Here is a 26,359-nt window from a genome sequence, read left to right on the forward strand (position 1 = left end):
CTTGAATACAACCCATAATCTCCATATTTGGGGGTGAGTACCTCCTTTTCTTTCTAAATTAGTTTTTCGAACGTTTAAACATGTCAGCAAGGCAATCTGTCTCTCTTTCTTATCGGTACAACAACAATGAGAAAAACCCAACATGTTGGAAACTAATCTTGTAATTTTCCTTTGCTGCATCAGCCTTAACTGCTGTTTATGTTAACTGCCACTGTCATAATCTCCTCGCCCACAGTCTCATCCGGCTCAAGACTTTGTCTGAGCACAAGACACGTCAGCGCAAGGACCCTTTGTGTCCTTAAAAAGCTGGTTGATGCCCATAAACAGATGAACAAGGAACTTGAAGACATCCCATAGGCACTGGGTTGGCCACTGTGAGAACAGGATACTAGATGAGAAAGACCTTTGGTCTGATCCAGCTGGGCTCTTCTGATGTTCTTGTGTGCACACCAAATTAAGAACATAATGTTAAGTCAGATTATGACTTCGTGTGAATGAACACAGGGTGTGTTGCAAACGTTGGAATGCAACTCAGCTTGTACTGGAGGCTGTTGAGTCCGCATGGGGAGAAAGCAGATAGAGAGACAAACCTCCAAGCTTCCTAGGCTGTCCTTTCACCCACGCCCTCCAACATTTTGAAGCCAAATTCCAGGACGCCATTTTCCCACATGCCATCTTCCGATTTTTTATCGCGTGAGGATTGCGGCCATTTTGACTGCACACTGCAGCTCACCCCCCACAAACAAAAAAACACATTTCAAGGGCACAGCAGCCAGAAACATGCAATTTGGGGTTCCACACAAGATCATAGCCTCAAAAATGTTCTTTTTCAGGGGGGAGATTCATGCAAAATTACAGGGAACCTGGCAGAGGGCCTTCTCAGTAGTGGCCCCCTCCCTGTGGAACACCCTCCCTTCAGATGTCAAGGAAATAAACAACTACCTGACTTTTAAAAGACATCTGAAGGCAGTCCAGTTTAGGGAAGTTTTTAAGGAATGATGTTTTTATTATATTTCTAGATATGTTGTAAGCCACCCAGAGTGGCTGGGAAAACCCAGTGAGATGGGCAGGGTACTTTGGAGAGGAAGCGTCTGAGAACAAAGACAAGGCACAGCTCTTTGTATTGTCACCTTAGTTAGCTAGAACTAGGATACTTCTTATCAAGTATGTATTTTCTTTAATACACTTAACTTTTTATTTCCCCAAACTTAAGAGTTCCAGTGTGGTCATAACCAAGGGTAAAGCATGCTCCTGCCGTCAGGGATAGAGTGATTGGTTCAGCTTTCAGGCTGCGTGTTTACCCTGTGCACATATTCCAAGAGGTTCCTTGAGGTCACAGTGGCATTGCTCCTACCCCAATTAACAATAATAATAATAAAATTTTATGTATACCCACCCTTCCCAGTTCAAAAGCCAGGCTCAGGGTGGCTAACAACAAATTTAAAACACTTAATTGTAAAAGCAGCATAAAATACACTATAAAAAGAAGAAGAAGAAGAAAAAGAGTTTGGATTTGATATCCCGCTTTATCACTACCCAAAGGAGTCTCAAAGCGGCTGACATTCTCCTTTCCTTTCCTCCCCCACAACAAACACTCTGTGAGGTGAGTGGGGCTGAGAGACCTCAGAGAAGTGTGACTGGCCCAAGGTCACCCAGCAGATGCATGTGGAGGAGCGGAGAAGCGAACCTGGTTCACCAGGTTACGAGTCTATCGCTTACACCACACTGGCTCATGAATAACAATAAAATTCAAAATTCAGAAATCAATTTAGAAATCAATTTAATTCTGCTGCTGGTGCACTTGCTGCGAGCTAAGTTACAGCTTGACTTAGAGCTTGCAGCCAAGTGTGTTGCCAAAACCTGGGCTCACGATTTCGATTTGCCTTGCTCCAGATGAACCATGAGCCGCACAAGGTTTGTTCTGGGATTTACAGTTCACCCTTTTTGTCTGGAGGAGATAAACCATAAGTCCAGGTTCAAACACGCTACATCAAACTGTGACCTAGCTCTCTACAGCACAGGATCGGGGTGGCGGTGCAGCAACTGCGATCTCCCCTTTTGGAACCAAAGCATTCGCGCTGGGCCATAGTTTGCCTTACTGTGCCACCTGAACCATGGCAATGTCTTGCGCTCAAAACAAAACAATGGACCAGATACAATTTCAAGCTTCCTGATCAACAAAAGGGCTAATAATGTATTGGCAATATTTATGAAGCACTTATCAATTGTTTCTTAATTCAAAATCAAAAGCCATATAATACGTGAAAGAAGTCACAAAGAAACTATTGAAGTTGCTGGGATAATGAACTGTAGTACACTTTTGAGTGAGAGCTGATCCACAATCACGTTATGTACCTTTGGGGACTATTAACTTGCTGATGAAGAAATATCATTGAAGCAGTTCATTATTCAGGAAGAACTCTTCTGTTTGCTGTTTGTTGCTGCTGTGCTTACAGCACCACCCGGCTCCAGTTCATTCTCAACCAAACTTTGATATAGATACGAACCTCACAAAGGCTTTCTGCCTCAACTTCAGCGCTTCTTTGTGGTTACACACCATTCTAAGCATTCCTGCTGATGGAGTATTTATTTGACTTCTATTAGTTTGTGACTTCTTGCACGTATTATATGGCTTTTGTTTATGAATTAAGAAACGATAGTGTTTCATAAATATTGCCAAAGTGGTACCTCTGGTTGCGAAAGGGATCCGTTGCGGAGGCCCGTTCGCAACCTGAAAAGAACGCAACCTGCATCTGTGTGTCTGTGCGCACGGGGGTTGTGCTTTCTGCTTCTGCAATTATTTAATAGTTTGCATGCATCTTTCGCTACCATTACTGGACTAAGTTATATCTCGATTAACTTACGATTTTTTTCAACATTCAAGGGTGAAGAAACATTTTAAGTGCAGAAGGAGAATTGGTTGAACACACACACACCCCTTGCACTGAAACATAAAAAGGTAAAGGACCCCTGACGGTTAAGTCCAGTTGCGAACAACTCATACATATATTTTATTTCCTGGTTCCCAGGTTCCTAGCATGCCATGGTAGAAGAATCATCAACATCATTTTCTCCTTCACTGGAGATTTTTTAACAGAAGTTGGATGGCCATCTGCCAGAGATTCTTTAGCTTTGATTCCTGCATTGCAAAGGTTTGGGCTAGAATCATAGAATCATAGTTGGAAGAGACCACAAGGGCCATCGAGTCCAACCACCTGCCAAGCAGGAAACACCATCAGAGCACTCCTGACATATGGTTGTCAAGCCTCTGCTTAAAGACCTCCAAAGGAGACTCCACCACACTCCTTGGCAGCAAATTCCACTGTCGAACAGCTCTTACTGTCAGGAAGTTCTTCCTAATGTTTAGGTGGAATCTTCTTTCTTGTAGTTTGGATCCATTGCTCCTTGTCCGCTTCTCTGGAGCAGCAGAAAACAACCTTTCTCCCTCCTCTATGTGACATCCTTTTATATATTTGAACATGGCTATCATATCACTAGATAGCCATTGGGTTCATTTCCAATGCTACAATTTTATTATTCTATGACTGTGCTACCTTTTTCAGTACCTACAGGAAGGTGGTGGCAGACATGATTCTAGTTCCTCCACCACCATCTCCTCTTCATTTCATTTTAATTTTGGACAGGGTTTTAGAAATGCGAATGTTCCCAATCCGTCAGACAGAGACGCATGCTGCTCACTGTTCTTTACTGAGCTTGAAGTGCAACGACCAAATGTCTGTACATGGTTTCCCCCGAGCAGAAGGCTGTGTGGGCAAGTCTTTCAGAACATAAGCAAGGACCAGACAATTGTCAAGACAGGGGAGGGAAATAAAATGTGGGGAGGGGGGAGAAAAAGAAGCAGAAGAGATTCCAAAATGTCTGCTTCCCCCCCTCTTTCTCTCTCTCTCTCCTGTCCCTGACCCCTGACCAGCAAATAATGTTCCAGTCCGTTCATCCCACACAGTTAAGCTACAGAGGCAAATTATTTACGGCAAGAAAAGAGCAAATTACTACATTTTTCTGTGCCTAAGACGATGCTTTTTGCTAAAAAAAAAAATTAGGCAAAAGTTGGGTGTTGTCTTATACAGTGGTACCTTGGGTTACATACGCTTCAGGTTACATACGCTTCATGTTACAGACTCTGCTAACCCAGAAATATTACCTCAGGTTAAGAACTTTGCTTCAGGATGAGAACAGAAATCATGCTCCAGCGGCGCGGCGGCAGCAGGAGGCCCCATTAGCTAAAGTGGTGCTTCAGGTTAAGAACAGTTTCAGGTTAAGTACGGACCTCCGGAACGAATTAAGTACTTAACCCGAGGTACCACTGTACACAGATAGTGGATGCAGAGGGGAGATGTGTGATTAATGGCAGCAGCAAACAGGATATCAGCAGCGGTGACTGGGCGGGTGATTGGTGGCTGCAGCAAGGTCTGATGGTGATTGGCTGCGGCAACTGGGCAGGCGATTGGTGGCTGTGGTGAGGCAGGCAGGTGATTGGCGGCTGTGGCAAGTGGGCGGTGGGCTGTTGGTGGCGGTGAGCGGGCAGACAATTGGTGGCTGTGGCAAAGTGTGCGATTGGCAGTGGCTGTGGCAAGCGATCGGCAGTGGCAGGTGAGTGACTGGCGGAAGTGACCTCCCCCCCCCAAAAAAGGTAAATAACTTAATTCTTAATTTGGGGTTTAAAAAAATAGGGGTCGTCTTATACATGGGGACGTCTTATACACAGAAAAATACGGTATGTTCACTGGTGATACATACTCCTAAAAGCTTGGGGCACAAACTGGCTGAAGTTCAGTACAGCGGTACCTCGGGTTAATTCATTCTGTAGGTCCATTCTTAACCTGAAACTGTTCTTAACCTGAGGTACTACTTTAGCTAATGGGGCCTCCCGCTGCCACCACGTGATTTCTGTTCTCATCCTGAAGCAAAGTTCTTAACCTGAGGTACTATTTCTGGGTTAGCAGAGTCTGTAACCTGAAGCGTCTGTAACTTGAGGTACCACTGTACTTCCATCCCCCACTGAAGTCCTGAAATCTTTGACTGGGTTGTGTCCTTGGCGTCTACAACAATGGGCAATGAAATATAATCAGACTTCTAAGTGGTTTAAGAAGTGAAAAGGCCAAATACATAAGCATTAAAATATAAACATCCATATCCAAAATACCATATTTACTCAAATCTAATGCTTACCTTTTGGGGCCAAATTAGGCTGCGAAAATTAAGGTGTGCCTTAGATTCAATGGCATGTTTGACTCGAGTAAATATAGCTTACAATAAAACAATCCCATTAAGACAATACAGTGAGTAGAACAAGAGACTCGGGTCGAGAGACCAGTGTAAACAGGTGTGTCTTCAAAAGCCGGCAGAATACCAATTGAGATGATGCCTCGTATTTCAGCAGAGTACTGGAAAATTTCCAGAATACTGGTGTCACTAGTGAAAAGACCGCTTCCGTTTCACACGTGTAGGATTGCACTGCAAGGCTGTAATCCTATGTGCACAATTCCTTTAGAATAAGCCTCATGCAATCCAATGAAACGGAGGAGATTGAGGGGAGGGGTGGTGCTGCATATATGGCCACCTGGCCATCTACCGTTAACTGGGGTGTCAGGGGGTGGTGTGGTAGCAAGGTTAGGACAGTTTGGTCACAAAGACTGGCTCTGCTGGTGCAACTGAGCCACCATGACCTCTCTGCCTTCTGCCCCACCATTCAGATATGAAGGAGCAATACCACTGCTGGGAGAGATGTCCACAGCAGCACCCCTCTCCACCAGCCATTCCTCCTACCCAGGAAACATGCATATAGTGATTGTTAGAATTGCAGTCATGGGATTTTTGTCTTTCACATGACAGTATATGTTTTGACTCCACAGAGTGGGAAGCGACAAAGACAGGATGTTTGTGTTACTGTGTTCCGTGCAGTGGCGTAGCGTGGGGGGCGCAGGGGGGGCCGGCCGCACCGGGCGCAACATCTGGGGGTCAGGGTTAGGGGGCGCAAATCCACGGGTTAGGGGGCGCAAATCCATGGGTTAGGGGGTGCAAATTACTTGCCTTGCCCCGGGTGCTGACAATCCACGCTACGCCACTGGTTCCGTGAAGTGGGACTATTGTCCTTTGTTTTTTCTCTCTTTGCTGTCTGATGCTAGAGAGAGAGGGAGCCATGTTGCAGTGCTCCACGTGCCTCAGGTACCTCAGGATGCAAATGGGATCCGTTCCGGAGCCCCGTTCGCATCCTGAAGTGAACGTAACAAGCAACAGCACTTCTGCGCGTGCACGGGTCACATTTTGCCTTTCCATGCATGTGCGTGACGTCATTTTGAGCGTCTGCGCATGCGCGAGCGGCGAAACCCGGAAGTAACACACTCCGTTACTTCCGGGTTGCCGCGGAGTACAACTCGAACGCGCTCAACCTGAAGCACATTCAACCCGAGGTATGACTGCATGTGTAAATAAAGTAGATTAGCCAAAATGCTGAGTTGCTGAGGTCTGTCACACAAGGTGCGAAGACTCTGTGGATCCCTAAGTGTGCCGGTGTCGGTTGGCATCGGTCGCTGAGATGTTTGGGCTGAAGAAAGCTTTTGAAGCTCCCAAACGAAAGACCAGGAGGGAGAGAACATGTCAGTCGGGCATGTGTCTCTGCCAGGGTCCTACTCGAGTGTAGGCTGAACTCCTGACATTCGTACCTCCGGTTGCAGATGGGATTCGTTCCAGAGCTCCCGTCAGATCCTGAGGTTTTTGCAACCGGAGGTGCCTGTTCTGCACATGAGTGTGGCGCAATAGAGTGCTTCTGCACATGCGCGCGTGGCGAAACCCGGAAAAATACTTCTGGGTTTGCCGCATACGTATCCCGAAGGATACGTAACCAGAGGTGCTCGTAAGTAGAGGTACAACTGTATTACGCTTACATTTTGCTTGGATCGACCACAGCCTGGCCTTATATGCACACCATGCTCATTCCTCACACTCAACCAAAACACTTCTTGCTTTGTCAGACCTGAAAGACGCAGAGCAGGCCACTCCATCAAGTGGGGTACAGGATCCCCTGACTCCTTTCACTTCCACCTGCACAGACCATGAGAAGCGCCATATAGTTGCACGAAAATGCAGAACTTTTATTAAGTCAAGACAGCATACAGCATGCCGCATCGACAACGGCGGGTGCCGTCGCATCGTTGTTGACCGTGTACAATTCAGAACGCAGACCAACTTGGACCAATATTGTGAGTCACCTAATAAACAAACGCCAAAAGCAGAGAGCATTTTATGGCAGCGACAAAAATAATATTGAATATGGGTAGGCAATATTCACTCAGCTCTAGCAGGAACACAGGGAAAGAGACAGATGGGTTAGAGTGCAATTCACTAAAATTTAATGGGACATCTGTCAATCATTGCAATTAACTACAGACTGAACCCACAGATTACAGTTATAATAGGTACTCTCTGTTCTATGGGAGTTTATTTCGAACAATGTATGTATGGTTAGGTTTGTACCATTATAAGGAATTGGTGGATGTCTTCTTGTGATTTCATTTCTTTTCTTTTTTACAAAAAGCTAAAATCAATTTAAACTGAGCTTCCAATGTACTAAGGATTGCCACAGAGCAATGTAATGTAGTGTCTCAGAAGTTAGTTCAGTTGCACAGAAAAGGCTGCACTCGACTATGGGGTGAAAAAGAAAGGAAATTGTTAATGAACAAAAAAACCCCCAGCCCTGTGGGTTCCAAAGCAAGAAACTGTAGCCAATGTGCTGAAGGTAAATGTAAAAGCAAGAGAATGAACTGAAAATGACAGGCCTGCCACCATTAGATTATTGCAACTTGATGTGTGGTTTTAAGGTCATGATCCTGCGCTTCATTTGACATTGGGAGTCCTAGGAGAATGCAAGCAGTTTTTGCTTTTTGGTGTAGCTTTATCATAAAACCATGCCTTATCCCCCCCCCTTTCTTTGGTAAAATTCTTTTTTAAAGTTTCAAAAGTAGTTAGACAATGCCTTCAAGAAAGCACTGCCCTGGGAGAAACGGGAAGCTGATTTCTACCAGACCACACTATAAGCAGTATATAAATACTTTCATAAATAAATAAATGCGAAATAGGAATTCGTTTGATTAATTTGGTTGGGCTTACGCACACCCCCATGCCAGAGAGATTGATGGACAGACAGAGAAGCGTCTCTGAGCATGGACAGATTGCCCTTCCTCACCAGCCAAGCCCATCTCATTCTCGAGCTTTCCTCACAAGAATGGTGCCTTTCCCTTGAAGACGTTCTGTTTACAGGCTGTGGGCAAAGACAGATGCTGACAAGAAGAGGCACAACTTTTCCAAATTCAAACCAGTCCACGAGCACATGTGAAATATGACAAAGCTTGATTTGCTTAATGGCCTGCCAGAAGTATGAGGCCTACTGAGCAGCGCAGAACTTGGATGCCCTATGCAAAGGAGGCTCAGCGGTTGCTATGGTAACAGGACAAAGTACTGCCACACAGGAGACTGGGACTAGTGCTCCTATCTTCCCCTCGAAAATTATCAGGAGTTATTTGTTTGCTTATCTTTATCCTTATTTATTGGGAGAATTTATATATTGACCTGTGCAGGTTCATAAGCAAACAGCAAAAGCACTAAAAGTGCCTATACATACAACACAGTCACATCATCATCGCACAATAAAACCATCAGTGTTTAAGAGTATGTGAAAAATAATTCCAAAGTCTGGGAAGCTAAGAAGGGTTTTTGCCTAGAAGATATCCCATTGCAAGTCCGGCTTGTGGGTTTCTCATATGTATTCAGTTGGTTGCTGTGAGAACAGGACGCCGGACGACTTGGGCCTTTTGCCTGATCCAGCCAGGCTCAGCAGCTGAAAAGGCCCTTACTCTGGTCCCCACTTGCTTTATCTCTAAGGTAAAGGTAAAGGGACCCCTGACCATTAGGTGCAGTCGTGACCGACTCTGGGGTTGCAGTGCTCATCTCGCTTTATTGGCTGAGGGAGCCGGAGTACAGCTTCCGGGTCATGTGGCCAGCATGACTAAGCCACTTCTGGCGAACCAAAGCAGCGCACGGAAACGCCGTTTACCTTCCCACCAGAGTGGTACCTATTTATCTACTTGCACTTTGAGGTGCTTTCGAACTGCTAGGTTGGCAGGAGCAGGGACTGAGCAATGGGAGCTCACCCCGTTGTGGGAATTCGAACCGCCAACCTTCTGATCGGCAAGTCCTAGGCTCTGTGGTTTAACCCACAGCACCACCTGCGTCCCGCTTTATCTCTAGCCTTCTTCTAATCCAGGAGAGGATCATTGGAGAGGATCTCAGCAACGAGCATGCCAGCTTGGTCCCCTCTCCCTTCCATTGCCGTTGCCGTCCATGAGCTGAAGGCCACCTGTCGGAAGCACAGATCCTCCAGGACTTGTAGATGTTCTCTCTGCAATGGAGAACTCTGGGAAATAAGAGTTCTGCATAGTGAAGGAATCCACCACGAGTGAAAGCTGACTCCCTGCAAGTCACAGAAGTGATGGGGACCAGGGATTCCTGAATTTCAAGAACACCCAAAGCAGGTTTCGGATGACAAGGGCACCAGAGAAGGACTTCTACAGAAGATCTAAATAGCCAGGATATTGGACATTCCTCATGGTACCTGAATCCCTAGCCATGCTAAGGCTTTAAACATCACAAAGGAGACTAGAATCATCCTCAACAAACAGCGTTTGAAGAAGCAGGCACCATTGATTTGCCACCTGGCTTGTTTTGTACTTAATCTGACAGCTCCCCTCCCTGCTCTTACATCTCACACAACAGTTTCTTTTAAGTAGGTTTCCTTGCATAAATCAATTAGCACATGTAAATGAGCATGCATGCCTGAAGGGGGGGTTGCGGAGGCGTCTCCACCCCACCCCACTGCCCATTTCCTCTAGGAAGGATGGCAACCTATATCCACAAGTCAGCTTGGCATGCCCAGAATTGGACCTATGATTCTTGAATCCCAGGCGAAGTTTGAAAAAAACTCTCAGTAGAAAGGAGCTAAAGGTGAGAGAGACAGATAGCGCATGATTAGACAAAATTGGCAGGATCGCTTATTTTTCAATTCCTCCACTCTAGGCATCGTTCGGTGCCAGTTTCCTGTAGGGCTTAAGCTGGGAATAATGAGCATAAGGTAAGATAGTGAATGCAAACCTTCTTCAGAAATTCAACTCCAACCCACAACAAAAGTTTGAAATGTTGGGTGGGGGAAATCACTGGCAGCCATGTATTTAAAAAAGAAAAAGATTTATATTCCGCCCGTCATAATAAGATCTCAGGGCAGTTCACAGAAACCATAGCCTTTCACGTATTGGGACCTCAGCTTGTTCAGTTTCAAGATGGGCACACACAGCCCCATCGTTCTGCCCGGACACTGAGGTCCAGCGCTGAGTGCCTTCTGGCAGTTCCGTCACTACGAGAAGCCAAGTTACAGGGAACCAGGCAGAGGGCCTGCTCGGTAGTGGCACCCGCCCTGTGGAACACCCTCCCACCAGATGTCAAAGAGAACAACTACCAGACTTTTAGAAGACATCTGACGGCAGCCCTGTTTAGGGAAGCTTTTAATGTTTGATGCACTACTGTATTTTATTGGAAGCCGTCCAGAATGGCTGGGGAAGCCCAGCCAAATGGGCAGGGTGTTAATAATAATAATAATAATAATAATAATAATAATAATAATAATGTCCTGTGGTTGGTGCCTTGGTATTGGAGATTGCATCTAACCAACTATCTGTCCCAGCTGAAAAGGCAATGGGTCGAGGCAGAGCTCAGAGGCAGAGCAAACGAACTCCAAGATCTTCAGCAAAATTCCCAGCATGCCCAATTAAAATATCCCCATTAGCAGAGCTTAAGAGAGTCGTTGCAAGTCCAAGGAGGCCACGCTGAGCTGGAGAGTTATCAAGGTCTATCTAATCTGCTTCCAGCATGGCCTGACTCATACATTTATGTAAGACACCATCATACATCCATGTATAATAATAATAACTAATAATAATTATTATTATTATTATTATTATTATTATTATTATTATTATTATTTATTTATTTATTTATTTATTTATTTATACCCCGCCCATCTGGGGGGTTCCATAGAAACCAAAAATACACACGTTAAAATATCACACGTAAAATATCATACGTTAAAAACTTCCCCTGTAGAAAAACATAAAGTGGGCTCATCAGTTGCACATGTTAATTCATTTGAATCTGTGTTAAATAGTTTAGCTGCATGGTGGGGGTGTGCATGCAAAACGACTGTTGCTTAACAGAACCCACAGGCAGCGTCCTCTGTACCCATAATATTGACTCCAAAATCAGCCGTCTAGGCTCTGTTTTGCTTTGGGAGGTGTGTGTCGGGGGCAGGAATCGGTTCTCAAAAGGCTGTGCTGTGTGACATTTTTTCCCTTTCTTCCCACCAAGCACTGAATGTCTTGCTCGCCAAGCTCAGGGACATAAAACGCTGCCTTTGTCCAGGTTACGTGTAGGCGGGCAACGCACAAGTTTCCTTGCTCCCTTCCTCCACCTCCGCTTCAAGGCACTTCAGTCGAGAAAACTGTTCTTTCAATCCCTGGCTTCTGTCAAACGATTTATCACTCAGTGGTGGCAAATTAAGGGATGGCTTTGTAAGTGCAGGTAAATAGGGACTTAAGAGTAGGGGCCCTCCACTCCCCAGGTGTGGCAGCTGCTAAGTTGGAAGGCTGGAGACAGAAGTCAACAAGACAATAAGAGCCCATGCATTGCATAAAGGAGGTCCCAGATTTATCCCCAACATCTTCAGGTCAGGCTGGGGAAGACTCTGGTCAGACAGTACTGAGCTAGATACACCAATGGTCTGAATCAGGGGCTGTGTTCATCTCCGCCAAGCTAAGCAGTTGGCTCCTTACCTCTCTCGCCCTGACCTAGCCACTGTGATCCACGCGACGGTCACCTCCAGACTGGATTATTGTAACTTGTTCTACGTGCCCTTGAGACTGACCCAGAAACTCCAGCGGGTGCAGAATGCCATGGCGAGACTCCTTACGGGGTTCTCACCGCGGGATCACATTCACCCGGTGCTATACCAGCTGCACTTACTCCTGGTGGAGTACAGGATCAGGTTTAAGGTGCTGGTTTTAACTTTTAAAGCCCAATACGGCCCAGGACCCTCGTACCTACGGGACCGCCTCTCCTGCTATGTCCCACGGAGGACCTTACGGTCTTCAAATAAAAACATCTTGGAGATCCTGGGCCACAGGGAGGTTAGGCTGGCCTCAACCAGAGCCAGGGCTTTTTCGGCTGTGGCTCTGATCTGGTGGAACGCTCTGTCACAAGAGACTAGGGCCCTGCAGGACTTGACATCTTTCCGCAGGGCCTGCAAGACAGAGCTTTTCCACCAGGCCTTTGGCCAAGGCACAGTCTGACCCCCTCCCTTTGCAGTCCTCACAGAACTCTAGCCATTAATTTGATTTGAACTGATTTTATAATGAAATGATTTTAGAAAGTTGTATCATTTTACTGTTGTTAGCCACTCTGAGCCCGGCTTCGGCTGGAAAGGATATAAATAAAATATTATTATTATGCTAAGTCGTGGCACGTGGTTTGTTTAAACCAGGGGCAGCCAACGTGGTACCTTCCAGACTATATTTTTATTTATTTAGGAATTTATTTGCTGCTTGCATTTTAAGAGAGCGGAGGATCTCTAAGTGACCTACAACATATCTTAACACGTCATCAATAAAGATCAAGTACAACAAAATCCCACACATTGTAAAACACCTTACGAATTAGGGCATCGTCTTAAGACTCAGAACAAACGCTGCACATGGAAAACAGCTACAAAGATACAATGAAAATCCCACGTTTTGAAACATCATTACCAGCTAGACAAAATATCCACTTGCTAAACATCGAAATAAAGGGTTACAGATGAGAATCAACAAAACAGAAATCTTTTGTGGGGCTCCAACTCCAGTCACCCCTGACCATTGGGGATAGCTCAGTTGGTAGAGCATGAGGCTCTTAATCTTAGGGTTGTGGGTTTCATGTTGGGTGAAAGATTCCAGGAGGCTGGACTCAATGACCCTCATGCTCCCTTCCAACTATGATTCTATGATTCATTGCCCATGCTGATGAGACCTGGAGTCCAGCAATACCTGGAGAGTTGCACATTGACTAACACTGGTTTAAACCAAGGTTCAAAATTCTCCAGGGCACAAGGCGCATTTCACACCAAGTGAAGATGCCCGGGTGTCAGGATGGCCTCTGACGTTGTCACCATCTGGAGTGCATGCCTGGGGGTTCTTGGATCTCGACTGTTTTCAGGAACCAAAATTTCAGAAATTCAGGAACCAAAAGTATTGAAGTTGTATTGACTTTTGAGCCGTCTGGCTGAAAAACAGCAACTAGGCATTCCATTTTGGCGACTGTAACCCTGGTTTAAGGAGCCGTTCGGTGCCTAGTTTATATATCTGAATTTCTAACGATGGTTGAAACAATGATGTTGCATGACTGAGCTCTGGAGTGCTCCCATTCCGCTTTTCCCTTAGCCCATCCAGGAGTAAGTCTGGACTTAGCATGGTTTGCTACTCTCCAAACCACAATGTGAAGCCAAAGTTTGTTCTTGGCTTCCCACTGGTTGTGGCTTTCGGAGAGAAGCAAAGCAGCAATGCTGGTTCAGACATCAGACAGCCAGTTGGTTGGTTGGTTGTTTCCTTCCAGCTGGAGGAAGAGAGTTGTGCAAAGAGAAGCCCTTGAACTGCATGTGCCAACATGCAACTCTTGCACATTGTGGTTTAAGCAAACCACCCACCTTGGCTCAGCATTACAGGCAAACGCAGCCAGTGTTAAGGTGTCTTCCTCTGTCCTAACAGTGGTTGTGTGGTACCAACCGCAACTCTCCCATCTCAAGAACAGCGGCATCAGCAATCTTTTTTTGTTCACAACGTTGTGCATGTTTTGGTGCTGTTACTAAACTCTGCAAAACAACCGCCGGAGATAGCGGGGGGGGGGGGGAGAGAAGAAATGTGTGTCCTCATCACAGCCAGCAATAGCTCAATCACACTCCCTTAATGGCATGAAAATGACAATTCCTAAAACCACTCCAAAATATAGAAAATGGGTTCTCACTGCTTATGTCCAGCAGAATCAAAACTATTGCAATTTAAGGGATTGGGTTTTAATCCTCCACCCACCCAACTCCCCTAAGCCTGTTAGCATACAGGGGAAATGCTAGCTTTTTCCCTAACATGAGGAAGTGAAAATGCAAGCAGGTATCTGTGCAAATTAACGGAAACATTCTTACAGTGCTTTTTCTTCCTGGCAGTCAGTCTCCGGGATTCATAGAATCATGGCCAGCCAACCTCTGCTTAGAAACCTCCAAGGAAGGATATGCCACCACCTCTCATGGGAGTCTGTTCCACTGCTGAACAACTCTTACTGTCAGAAAGTTCTTCTGAATGTTTAGTTGGAATCTCCTTTCTTGTAACCTGAATCCATTGACAGTGTGAAGAAGTGTGAAGAAGTGTGCATGCACACGAAAGTTCATACCAAGAACTAACTTAGTTGGTCTTTAAGGTGCTACTGGAAGGAATTTTTTTATTTTGTTCTGAATCCATTGGTTCGTGTCCTACCCTCCAGAGCAGGAGAAAACAAGCTTGCTCCCTCCTCCATATGATGGCCCTTAAGGTATTTGAAGATGGCTATCGTATCTCCTCTCAGTCCCCTTTTTTCCAGGTGAAACATACCCAGCTCCTTCCAGTGCTCCTCATAAGGCTTAGTTTCCAGAGCCTTGGTTGCCCTCTGCTGCACACCTTCCAGCTTGTCAACATCCTTCTTAAATTGTGGTGCCCAGAACTGGACACAGTATTCCAGGTGTGGTACTATTACTTCCCTTGATACTTTTGTTGATGCAGCCTAGAATAGCATTAGCTTTTCTTGCTGCTGCATTACACTGCTGACTCATGTTCAGCTTGTGGTCCACCAAGACCCCTAGATCCTTTTCACCTGTAAGCCAGGTGTCCCCCATCCTATATTTGTGCATCTGGTTCTTCCTGCCTAAGTGCAGAACCTTACATTTGTCCCTATTTAAATTCATTTTGTTAGCTTGTGCCCAGATCTCCAATCTGTTAAGGTCATTTTGAATTCTGGTTCTGTCTTCTGCAGCATTAGCTACCCCACCCAGTTCGGTGTCATCTGCAAATGTGATGAGCATCCCCTCACTTCCTTCATCCAAGTCATTTATAAAGACATTGGACAACAAGGGGCACAGGAAAGAACCCTGCGGGACCCCACTTATCACTTTTTTCCAGGATGACGAGGAACCATTAATGAGTACCCTTCGGCTTCGGTCAGTCAACCAGCTACAAACCCACCTAACAGTTACCTCGCTCAACCCACGTCTTACCAGCTTCCTCATGAGAATATCACAGGGGGACTTTGTCAAAACAGGGAGAAAGTTCATACCTTCAACCAGAAATGAATGTTGCTGCCAGTTTTACAGGGCATAGTGGATTCATTATTTCTATAAATGTAATTGTAGGTGTGAAATTTGCCAACCTGATGGGAAAATGTCAGAAGGCGGGGGTGAGGCTTGCTTTTTTCCCCCCACACCACCAGGTTAACTGCAAGGGAGAAAGAGAGCGCTGCTGGGCTGACTAAATTTGGAGCCTTTGGCGTTTCTGAAGAATTGGGAAAAGGTGGAACAAATGAACGCTAAACATAGATGCCGCGGTAATTTGCCGGGTTCCATTTGTGACATAGTTGTGATGGTGCTGCCCCTGGTGTGGTAAAAAAAAAAATTCACCACACCTTCCTTGCACCCAGTTCTACCCAGTTTACTTTCAGTTGTGGGAAGGGTCAGCAGTTAAGATGCCTAAAGTCCTGTACACAGGTTTTTTTCCTGGTGGTACGCAGGGGTACGCATACCCTAAATATTTTGTTATGGCCGACTCTGGGGTTGCAGCGCTCATCTGCTTTATTGGCCGAGGGAGCCGGCGTACAGCTTCTGGGTCATGTGTCCAGCATGACTAAGCCACTTCTGGCAAACCAGAGCAGTGCACAGAAATACCGTTTACCTTCCCGCCAGAGCGGTACCTATTTATCTACTTGCACTTTGATGTGCTTTCGAACTGCTAGGTTGGCAGGAGCTGGGACCGAACAACGGGAGCTCACCCCGTCGTGGGGATTCGAACCGCCGACCTTCTGATCGGCAAGCCCTAGACTCTGTGGTGTAACCCACAGCGCCACCCACGTACCTATTTATCTACTTGCACTGCATGCTTTTAAACTGCTAGGTTGGCAGGAGCTGGGACAGAGCAATGGGAGCTCACCCCTTCATGGGGATTCGGACCGCCGACCTTCTGATCGGCAAGCCCTAGGCTCTGTGGTTTAGACCACAGCGCCACCCGTGTCCCTAAACATTTTTTTTAGAAAGAAAAAAGCACTGCCTGTAGATACCAAGTGGAGAAGAGTGGGAGGGAAAAGAGGCAGGATGTACACACAAGAGCATGCATTTAAACCCAGGTGCATCTCTGCATGGCACTGCTTTCAACGGGATACACCCGCAAGCTAATCCACTGCTGTAATGCATGTCAGTTTGTGCAGCTGCTGGTTTTTTGGAAGGAGGGAAGGAAGTCAAGAATAGTGCTAGGTCTGAGAGGGTGAAAGCGGGCACATTGCTAGGGGGGGCATGTTAGGGAGTGGCAAGATTACTGACTTGTTGCGGAAGCGCTGCGCTGTTCCCCACCTGGAAGTGTGCAGCTGAAGCAGCCTCTGGGGCGGCATTTCTTAGCGCCACTAAATTGGATTCTCAGTTTGGCTCTCCCCCCGCCCCACCCTGAACCGCAGCAGGTAGACTAAAGAAGAATGCACAGCCTTTCTAGCAAGGACTAACACCAGATTGCATGGGAGCAGTGCAACCCTGCTGCTTAACAGTGTTGATTATGGCAAACAACCAGCATACTGATCTGCTTCTTTATCCCCCGGCACCTCTCTGCAGAAGCCCCGGTGCAAGTGGTGGGGCTCAACTCTGTGCGCCTGACTTCTAGACTGTGCAAACTGCCCCCTCATCCTGCCCCCATCCAGCAGCAGAGTTCTGCTTTGGCAGCTAGGGGAGAGGCCATCCTCAGCTTGGCTGTGTGGCCACAGCAGGCAGTTCACTGGGCTTGAAGCTGGGGAAAGCAAGGCGCAGTCGGTTTCAAGCACTGCGTGTATATGCTTATGGGCAGGACCCATCAGTGCCAGCGCTCAAGGTGGCACCTGGCAGGAGCTTCGCAGGGGAGGAGAGGAGTGAACAGAGCTCCCTGCCAGCAGCAACAGCAACAGCAGTGTCAGGCAGTGCCTGGCTGGGCCACTGAGACCAGCTAGAGAGGCGGAGAGCGGGCGCTACAAACTCGCAGGCTGCGCTGGCGATGCTGTTCCTCCGGGGGCACTGTCGCCGCTCCAGCACTTCCTCCTCCTCCTGGCAGGCTCCTGCCATCGCAGCTGCTTCCTTAGCAGCTCACTAGAGGGCCCTGGAGCACAGCCTGGTGAGTCTTGGGAAAGGGACCAAGTGGGAAGCTGGGCAAAAAAAACACACGTTCCCTTCATCCGTCCGTCCATCCCAACCCCCAGAGTCTTGAGCAAAACTGGGGTGGGGGCTTTTGAAAGAGTGAACAGAGATGGAATGTGGGGGGGATCAAGAGAGAGAGAGACTTCTAGTATAATTAATAATAATAATAATAATAATAATAATAATAATAATAATAATAATATTATTTTGGTAGCTTCTAGTTCAGAAGCCACTTCTGCACCATGCAAATGCATCAATCAGCATTTTATATATATATATATATATATATATATATATATATATATATATGCTTTCGTAGATTTTCACGGGTACAGGAATGCAGGTTTTGGTGTCCTCGGGTGTCTTCCCGTGTAAAAGTTGGGGTGTCTAGGCGACGTTTCGACGAGGTCTCACTCGTCATCTTCAGGCTGGTGCTTTCGGCTTCTTGTTACTGGAACAGAGCGGGATCTCAATGTTTGAGTTCCTATAAATACTGTAGAGGGGGTGTGGTGTCTAGCCTCCAATGTTCTGGGCAGAGAGGAAGTTCCCAGGCTAGTGTGCCTTTTCTTCTTTTGTTCCTTAATTACTTGAGAGATACCTTGAGTGATTTCTTGAGTGATATCCTGAGTACCACTTAGGTGGGTCATTAGGTGTGGATTAGTTGCTAAAGTCTTTGTGTCTTGACCTCTTGAACTTTGTGAAGAGTTTTCCTGAGAAGATGGCTGTATTGCACTTAGTTGTGCTTTGGCTTGGCTTCGTGTATAGGGGCGAGCTGTGGTTTTGTGGCTTGTGTCAGCCAGATCTGTGTAGGGATTGCAGGGGGGTGCAGCATCCGGAGGTGCCACCATGGATTGGCTACTGGATGGTGTCAGTAATTCATCTGTGGAGAGGGTCTGGGTTTGGGTCTGGTGTGGTTGATTGGTGTTGGCGTTCTGTGTGCCTCTGGATCTGGTGTCAGTTTTTGTGGGGAGGGCTAATTTCCAGATGTCTGGCAAGCGGGATGTGTCGTCACGCTTGTTCATGTTGTGAGGGTGTTTCTCTATCTCGATGGCTTCCATGATTATTCTCTTGTGGTGATGTTCCGTGTTAAAGAGCAATTTGGAATCTGCAAAATTAATTTCGTGTCCTGTTTCTTTCATGTGTTGGAAAAGAGAGGAAGTTTTTTCTTCTTTTTTGACGGCATTCTTGTGTTCTGCGATACGTGCATTTATTCGTCTGTTTGTTTGTCCAATGTACGTGGCTGGGCAGACTTTGCAGGGTATTTCATAGATCCCTTGGTTTTCCAACTGGATTTTATCCTTGGGGTTTCTGAGGATATTGGCTATTTTTTGGTTGGTGCAAAAGGCTGTTTTGATATTGTGTTTATGGAGGATTTTGCTAATTTTATCTGTAGTGCCCTTGATATAAGGAAGGAGGGCCATGCCATTGTTTTCTTCTGTGTCTTGGTTTTTGGGGGGTGTTTCCTTTTGGATTAGCTTCGTAATCCTGTTTTGCTGGTATCCATTGGCAATTAACACATTTGAGAGATTCTGTAACTCAGTTGTCAAGTGGTCTTTGTCAGCCAGGCGTTTGGTTCTGGAGATGAGAGTCTTGGCTACGGAGTTTATTTGTGCAGGGTGGTGGTGTGATTGTGCATGTAAGTAGCGGTTGGTGTGTGTTTTTTTCTGGTAGATAGTGTGTCCTAGGGAGCCATCAGGTTTTTTGTAGATTAGGACGTCAAGGAAGGGAAGTTGGTTGTTGGCTTCTATTTCCATAGTGAATTGTATTTTGGGGTGTAAGTTGTTGAGATGTGTGAGGAAGCTATCCAGTTTTTCCTTCCCGTGTGGCCAAATTACAAAGGTGTCGTCAACGTATCTGAGCCAAAGTTTGGGTTTGTGTTCTGACTTGTCTAAAGCATTGGTTTCAAAGTGTTCCATGTACAGGTTTGCGATGACCGGTGAGAGGGGTGATCCCATAGGTGCTCCTTCTATCTGTTTGTATCTTTGTCCATTGTGGATGAAGTACGTGTTGGTTAGGCAGTGGTTGGTCAGGTCCAAGATGTATTCGGGGGGATTGTATTTGTTTTGAATAGCTGTCAAGGCTTCATTAATGGGCACTTGTGTGAAGAGAGATACAACATCGAAGCTCACAAGTAGGTCATTAGGATGTAGGTTTTGCTTCTTTATTGTTTCTATGAACTGGAAGGAGTTTGGTACGTGTGAAGAGATGGATTCTGCATAGGGCTGAAGTTGCTTGGCGAGAAATTTAGCGAGATTTTGTAGAGGTGAGCCTATGGAGCTGACTATTGGTCTGAGTGGTGTTCCTTCTTTGTGTATCTTGGGGAGGCCGTAGAGTTTGGGGCATCTGGATGATTTTTCTCTGGGGATGATTCTTAGCTGGATTTCTTCACTGATAGGAGAGGCTTTTATTTTGGATTTGGTGGTTTTTTCCAGATAGGTGGTGGGATCTGTTTTTATAGGTTTGTAGGCAGGATCTTGGAGTAGCTTTGATAGTTTTGCTTGGTAGTCCGATGTGTTCATCACCACTGTGGCATTACCTTTGTCTGCTGGGAGAATGATTATGTTGTTGTCTTTCCTCAGGTTGGTGAGTGCTTTCTGTTCTTCTTTGTGTAAATTGCTTCTGGGTGGTTTGCTGGAGCAGAGGATGTTGGTGACTTCAAGTCTGATTTTATTGGCTTCATCTGGGTTGAATTTGGTTAGGCTAGCTTCGACTCCGCATATGATGTTTTCCGTGGGGATGCGTCTCGGGGCGACTGCAAAGTTGAAACCTTTGGAGAGTACTTTGGTTTCAGTTGTGGTGAGGATCCTGTCTGATATGTTATGTACACATATACATATATATATATACTGCATGTTGCAGGTGGCAATTTAGTGCCACTGCCACAAATGAGGAGCGCCCCCCCCCCCCGAGTTCACAATGGGGGTGGAGGGATGGGGGCGGCAGTGATGCTTTTACCACCTGCGGCAAGATTTACAGCTCTGCCCCTGGCCAAGTACCCCTGCAAACTCAGAGGTTGTTCAGAAAAGCAGAAATATCAGAGACACGGTGTGGAATTTCCAAAGACATGCACTGAGAACACAGAGTGAGCCAAAGCAAGAAACTCGAGAGAAGTAAAAGCTTCAAGTTTCTCACATTCCTAGCATCCAAAGATCTATATTTTAAACACTGCTGTCATTCATCAAGGATGTTTGGGCAGCACATTTTCTTGATGCAACAACAGAGACTTTTTTCCAGAGCAACCACTATTATTGCCAAACACTTTGCTTAATAGTCTCTCCCACTGCGACCCCCCCCCCTCCAAAAAAAATGATTCCTTGAACATCATTTCTTGCTGGCAGTACATTCTAACAAATGCAATGGATGTAACCCTCTGCATTTTGTGGAATGGCGGTGGAGAACATACTTGTCATGCAATTGCAGGTACTTTGGTACAGGTAAGAAAGAGGAGCTCTGAAACCCTAGAGAATGGCTGCCAGCCAGAGTGGACACTACTGGTCTAGATCAGGCATAGGCAAACTCGGTTCTCCTGATGTTTTGGGACTAAAGCTCCCATCATCTCTAGCTAACAGGTCATGGATGATGGGAATTGTAGTCTCAAAACATCTGGAGGGCCGAGTTTGCCTCTGCCTGGCCTAGCTGGACCGAATGCGCTGGCTTGATGTAAGGGCGGTTTATGTGCTTGTATTTATTCTTTCAGATATTATGTGCTCAAGGTACACAAGCACTTACAGGAAGGAGCACAATGCCTTTTCCAAGCAGCCGTAATACAATGCACAGGAATCTGCGCCCACTCGTTTTCTGCTTTCACAAGGCTAAGGAAGAGGCGGGTGTGCAATTTGCAAAGTACCGATGCTAAACAATGGCTCAAAAAAGATGCGGCTGGAAGGATGCTACTAGCAACATCCCTAACTTTTACACCAGCCTTCGCCAGCCAGGTGTCCTCCAGATATATTTTTTTAGGCTACAGTGTGGCTGTGCTGCTTGGGGCTGAAAAATTTATACAGCCTGGAGTTGAAGCCAAATGCCCAACAGGATTGCTGAAGGCTGTTTTACATGTTCCCCCATTGCCATCCTGGTGAACAGAGCATTGGCCTTAAACCTGAAAGACGTGGTACTGGAATCTGCCACATCACATTGTGGACTATTTCACCCACGTACATTTTTAGGTGCTCGCACTGAAACCAAACGTGCCTGAGAGTGAAACACTTGCTTACAAACCCATACATCACACAAATACAGAGAATCAGAATTGGAATGGGGGGGGGTCCCTTTTGGGTATGTTCTGCAGTCAGCCTGGCTTTGCAACTGCAGAATGCATTCCAATAGTTCTGTAGGCAAATCCTTCGCTTTGAGACTTGGTTGGGCTTCTGGGGGCTCCTGAGCTGGGACATGGAAGACAAGCTCAGTTTGCAAGTACTATGCAAACTATCAATAATGGCAAATTGGAGTCATGCAATTACTTCACTGACGTTCGCGGAGACAGCAGTTGCTTGCTCCGACACTTACAGAAGCCAGTTTGCTATTACCGTCATTTTTGTTCCCTTTTGGGGTGTCTGTTGCAAATCTTTACCATTTCTCTCTTTCCGCTTCATGCAACACACAGGATGTTTCGTGACTGAGGGCGAAAAGCTGCAGATTGTAGATTAGACTATGATTCCATATACCCATCTTATTTCCACAAATAAAAGGTTGCACTCAAAAACTGGAGCTGGGAGCCACAAGTGTTTTCATTCTTCCTCTCTCCTTCCCATTTTGCTCCTCCGTGCTGCAGACTGCAATCCTAAACATACTTTTCTAGGACTAAGCCCTGTTGAGCTAAATTCTATTTGCTTCTGAATAGAGATGTATTGGACAGCACGGCCAGTTCCCGGCTGGCGATGCCGCGTGCCAGTGAATTCTTGTTAGCAAACTGACGCTGAAATCTTAACTTTCTCCTAAAACCTTTCACCACTGCTCTACATGAGAGACAAACCCCTATGATAGACCAGAGGAAGGCATCACCCTGGTTTAACTTCTGGGAAAGTAAGAGCTAGGAGAAGGGAAATTACCAGATCCTCCGATTTAACTCCCCAAAGAAAATCCCCGACCACAAAAATGATCCTAACTCACAGGTATAACAGCTACTGTTGTTCTGATTCCATCATGCATGTGTGGTGCTAGTTCTGCTGTTGATACTTAACCTTGGTTCTTTACCAATTTCCTTCACATCCTCTCCACTTATTCCTCTCCCCCCTCCCCCCCCCCCCGCTCAGTCTTATCATTCTGCATTCTCGGGCTGCACCTCTTCCTTCTGCCACCGATCTGTGCTTGCCAAAACAGTAAGTGTTTGACTTCCCTGGGCATAGCTCACTTGGTTAGAGCACGTTGCCGAAAACGAAAACGCGAAGGTTGCAGGTTTGATCCCCTTGTGGGACAACTGCATATTCCTGCATTGCATGGGGGGGGGGGGTTGGACTAAATGATCCTTGGGATCCCTTCCAATTCTATGACTTTTTGGATCTACTCTCTCTCTCCCCCCCACTTATTCTTACATTCACCAACTCGAGCCAGGTGCAAAAGATATATAGTACAAACCCCCTGTTTATTCTGCATCCAGGCATCTCCCATTGTGTGTTTGGGAAGCATAGCTCAGTCATTATGAACATGAGACACATAAACTCATGGTTCTGGGTTTGAATGTCAGGCAAAAGATTCCTGCATTGCAGGGGGTTGGGCAAGATGACCCGTGGGATCCCTTCTAGTGTTTTGACACACTCTCCACCCCACCCTTCAAACCAGCTTCAATCCAAATTAAGAAAAACAATGTCCCAACTGCCTCTGAACACCCTCCTGAGCTCAGGAACAAGTTTTGGGAACCAGAACTGAAGAGGGCTCACTCATCCTTTTGCACAAAAGTCACAATCCTGCTCCAGTTTGCTCCTCTGAGCACGTCCGGACGAAGGGTGGCTATTTAAGGAACATTCCTTCTGATTTGTTTGTGCAGAGGTAAGAGGACCCATGGCGTCAAAGTTCCCCCACGCGTGCCAGTAAATGTTCCCATCACTTTCCTTATCGCAAGAAGCCTGATCTGTTCAGGAAAGCAGGTCTGTTGCACAAGACTTCCTAATCAACGCCCATGGAGAGACCTGGATTTGCCAGTATATGGCTGAATCCCACCCAAAAATAGCAGCCAGTCCAGAAGAGCTCTTTGTTTCTTTGAAGGGGAAAAGGGCACCTTCTTTTTCCTGCTCTTGCTGATGTTAATCAGTCGAAAGTCAGCAGCCCTTGACAATCTACTGCAAAACACGCAGAGATCTACCCAGTGGCATAGCGTGGGTTGTCAGCACCCAGGGCAAGGCAAGTAATTTGTTCCCCCCAACCCGTGGATTTGCGCCCCCTAACCCCCAGATGTTGCACTCGGTGCGGCCGGCCCCCCCTGCACCCCCCACGCTACGCCACTGGATCTACCCGTTCAGCCCAATCTACCTTCTGTCCACCCCTGGTGCTTGGGTTTAAAGGCATTTGCTGAGAAAGCTCCTGGCAACCTCCAGGTTAGCTGTCCTGAACCTATGCACAGTTCTCTACACAGTTCCTTCAAATTCCTGCACACTCTCCTTACATCAGCCCAGACTCAGCACTCTCCCTTGTGCTCCCCAGTCACCTGCCCCTGTGCTTGCTCTGAAACAGAGGTTTGGATGCGCCCCCCTTGTCCTGAATGCTGTAGTTGAGATTCCTGCATTGCAGGGGGTCTGACTAGATGTCCTTCAGGGGTACCTTCCAACTCTACAATGCTATGATTCTTCTGCTTCTACCTCATCCTTTCCACCGCCTCACCTCTGTTCCTTCCACCCCTCAAGCCGCCATCCAAAGCATGCTTTCTTGGAAGACAGCCCTGGTAAAATCAACAGGGCTTACTTTGGAGTAAATGTGGCTTGCAGCCTACTCTTTTTGCTCCCCATCTCTGCTTTTTCCTTCTGCACTGTGACACTTCCACACGCCCCTGCTCCAAAGGCTGCTGCCAGAGAGGGCCAACAGCGCAGGGTTGTTGTTGTTGCTGCTGCTGTTTTTTAAAGGGCCAGACAATCACCTGCAGGTAACATTATCAGAGACAGGTGAACCAGAATATCCATATCTAAAGGAATAGCTCTGGTGAGGGGAGGCTACAGCTTTTGCCCCTGTGTCCTGCCTTTGAGCTTCCCAGGAATAAATATCGGGAGACCCCCCGGCACTGGATCAGGCAGTGGGATCATTATATCATTCCTGCCTTACAGCAAGTCACATCTAGCTAAATATCGCCTACACTGGCTGGCAGCAGCTCTCTGGGGTCTCAGGCAGGCTTCTCTCCAAGCCCCACCTGGAGATGCTGAGGAATGAACCTGGGACCTTCTGCATGCCAAGCACCAGGGCTTTTCTTCAGGAGGAACTCACAGGAACTCAGTGCCGGCACCTCTCAGGTGGGTACCATGCCCATTCTAAGAGAACGAGGGTGATTGCATTCATGGTGAGTTCCGGCACCTCTTTTAAATAGCACTGCCAGGCACAGCTACCGCTTTGCCCTCCAGCCGTGTCGGCATAGCTCAGTTGGTTAGAGCATGGGGCTGATAATGCCAAGGTTGCAGGTTCGATCCCCATATGGGACAACTGCATATTCTTGCACTGAAGTGGGTTGGTCTAGATGACCCTCAGGGTCCCTTCCAACTCTATGATTTCTATGAATGCCTCTTTTCCTGTCTCCTTTCCAGCCCCTCAACTGTAACCCGCTTCTTCCTGCCCAGCTTGTCGTTCCTCCGGATCCACAGCTGTCAACTTTTCCCTTTTCTTGCGAGGAATCCTATTAGGAATAAGGGATTTCTCTTTTAAAAAGGGAAACGTTGACAGCTATGCGGATCCCTGCCTTCTGTCTCCCCCTGCCTCGGGTCCCAGCACCCTTTCCCTCCTGGCCCCCCTTGTCCCCCTCCCTTGCCCCTTCTCCCTGCGCCCTCGGGAGCCGGGACGGCATCCTTCTTTCGTACCCGGCCACCGCGACCCCCTTTTCCTGGGGCGGGGAGAGACGCGGGAAACCAGCCCGTCTCCGGTGCCTGGCAAGTCCGGCGCAATCCACGCGGCTCTTGCGCTTACCTGTCCGCGGCGCAAAGATCCGAGGCGCTGCTGCCGCCGCCGCCGTCGCAGCTGCTGCTGCTTCTCCTCCTCCGCGCGCGCGCAGCCGAGGCGGAAAGAATCGGCGAGGCAGCTTTAGGAGGCGCGGGGCGGAGATCCAAAGCGCAGGGCGCGCAGCCTTCCGGAGCAGCGAAGCCAGCGGGAGACGACGACTCTTCACGCGCAGCACCGGGCACCGCGCAAAGCTGGCAGCCGCTGCGCCTCGATCGTGGCACGCGAAGCCGCGCGGAGACTTCCAGGAAAGGGGGCGGAGTGGAGAGCTGGGGCGGAGGAGAGGCGAGCAAACCCCACCCTCGGGCTGGGGCGGGGGGAGAGCTGTGCGCGGCGGCGAGCCCTCGGGCGAGCGGCAGCCCCACGTCGGGGTTGGGTTCCTCCCTTGGCGATCCCGGCGCGCCCTCTTCCTCTCCACCCGACGCCGTCTCTTGCCGGGCGCTTCGTTGTGAGTGCGGACGAGGCTGCTGGGGTTGGCGAAGTTCCCCGGCGCTGGAGACTGGAAGAAGGCACCCACGCCCCCTTCTCTCTCCGGGAGCAGAGGGCTCTCGACGGCCCTGGCCCCAGTGATCCATGCGACGGTCACCTCCAGGCTTGACTACTGTGATTCGCTCTACATGGGGCTGCCCTTGAAGCTGTCCCAGGAACTCCAGCAAGTGCAGAATGCTGCAGCGAGGCTCCTCACGGGGTCTCTGC

The 26,359-nt window shown here is 47.5% G+C and overlaps 1 protein-coding gene across 1 annotated transcript in view; it reads right to left on the reverse strand.

The window, feature by feature from the left end:
• LBHD2 (LBH domain containing 2) overlaps positions 1-25,914 on the reverse strand; it is a 63,700-nt gene extending 37,786 nt beyond the window's left edge. The window contains exon 1 of the mRNA XM_083738889.1: positions 25,634-25,914. The gene's annotated coding sequence lies outside the window, so the exon portion shown is untranslated. The remainder of the gene's footprint in view (positions 1-25,633) is intronic.
• Positions 25,915-26,359: the final 445 nt, after the last annotated feature.

The sequence above is a fragment of the Podarcis gaigeae genome (assembly GCF_964106915.1).
Source record: "Podarcis gaigeae genome assembly, chromosome: 1".
Classification (NCBI taxonomy): domain Eukaryota; kingdom Metazoa; phylum Chordata; class Lepidosauria; order Squamata; family Lacertidae; genus Podarcis; species Podarcis gaigeae.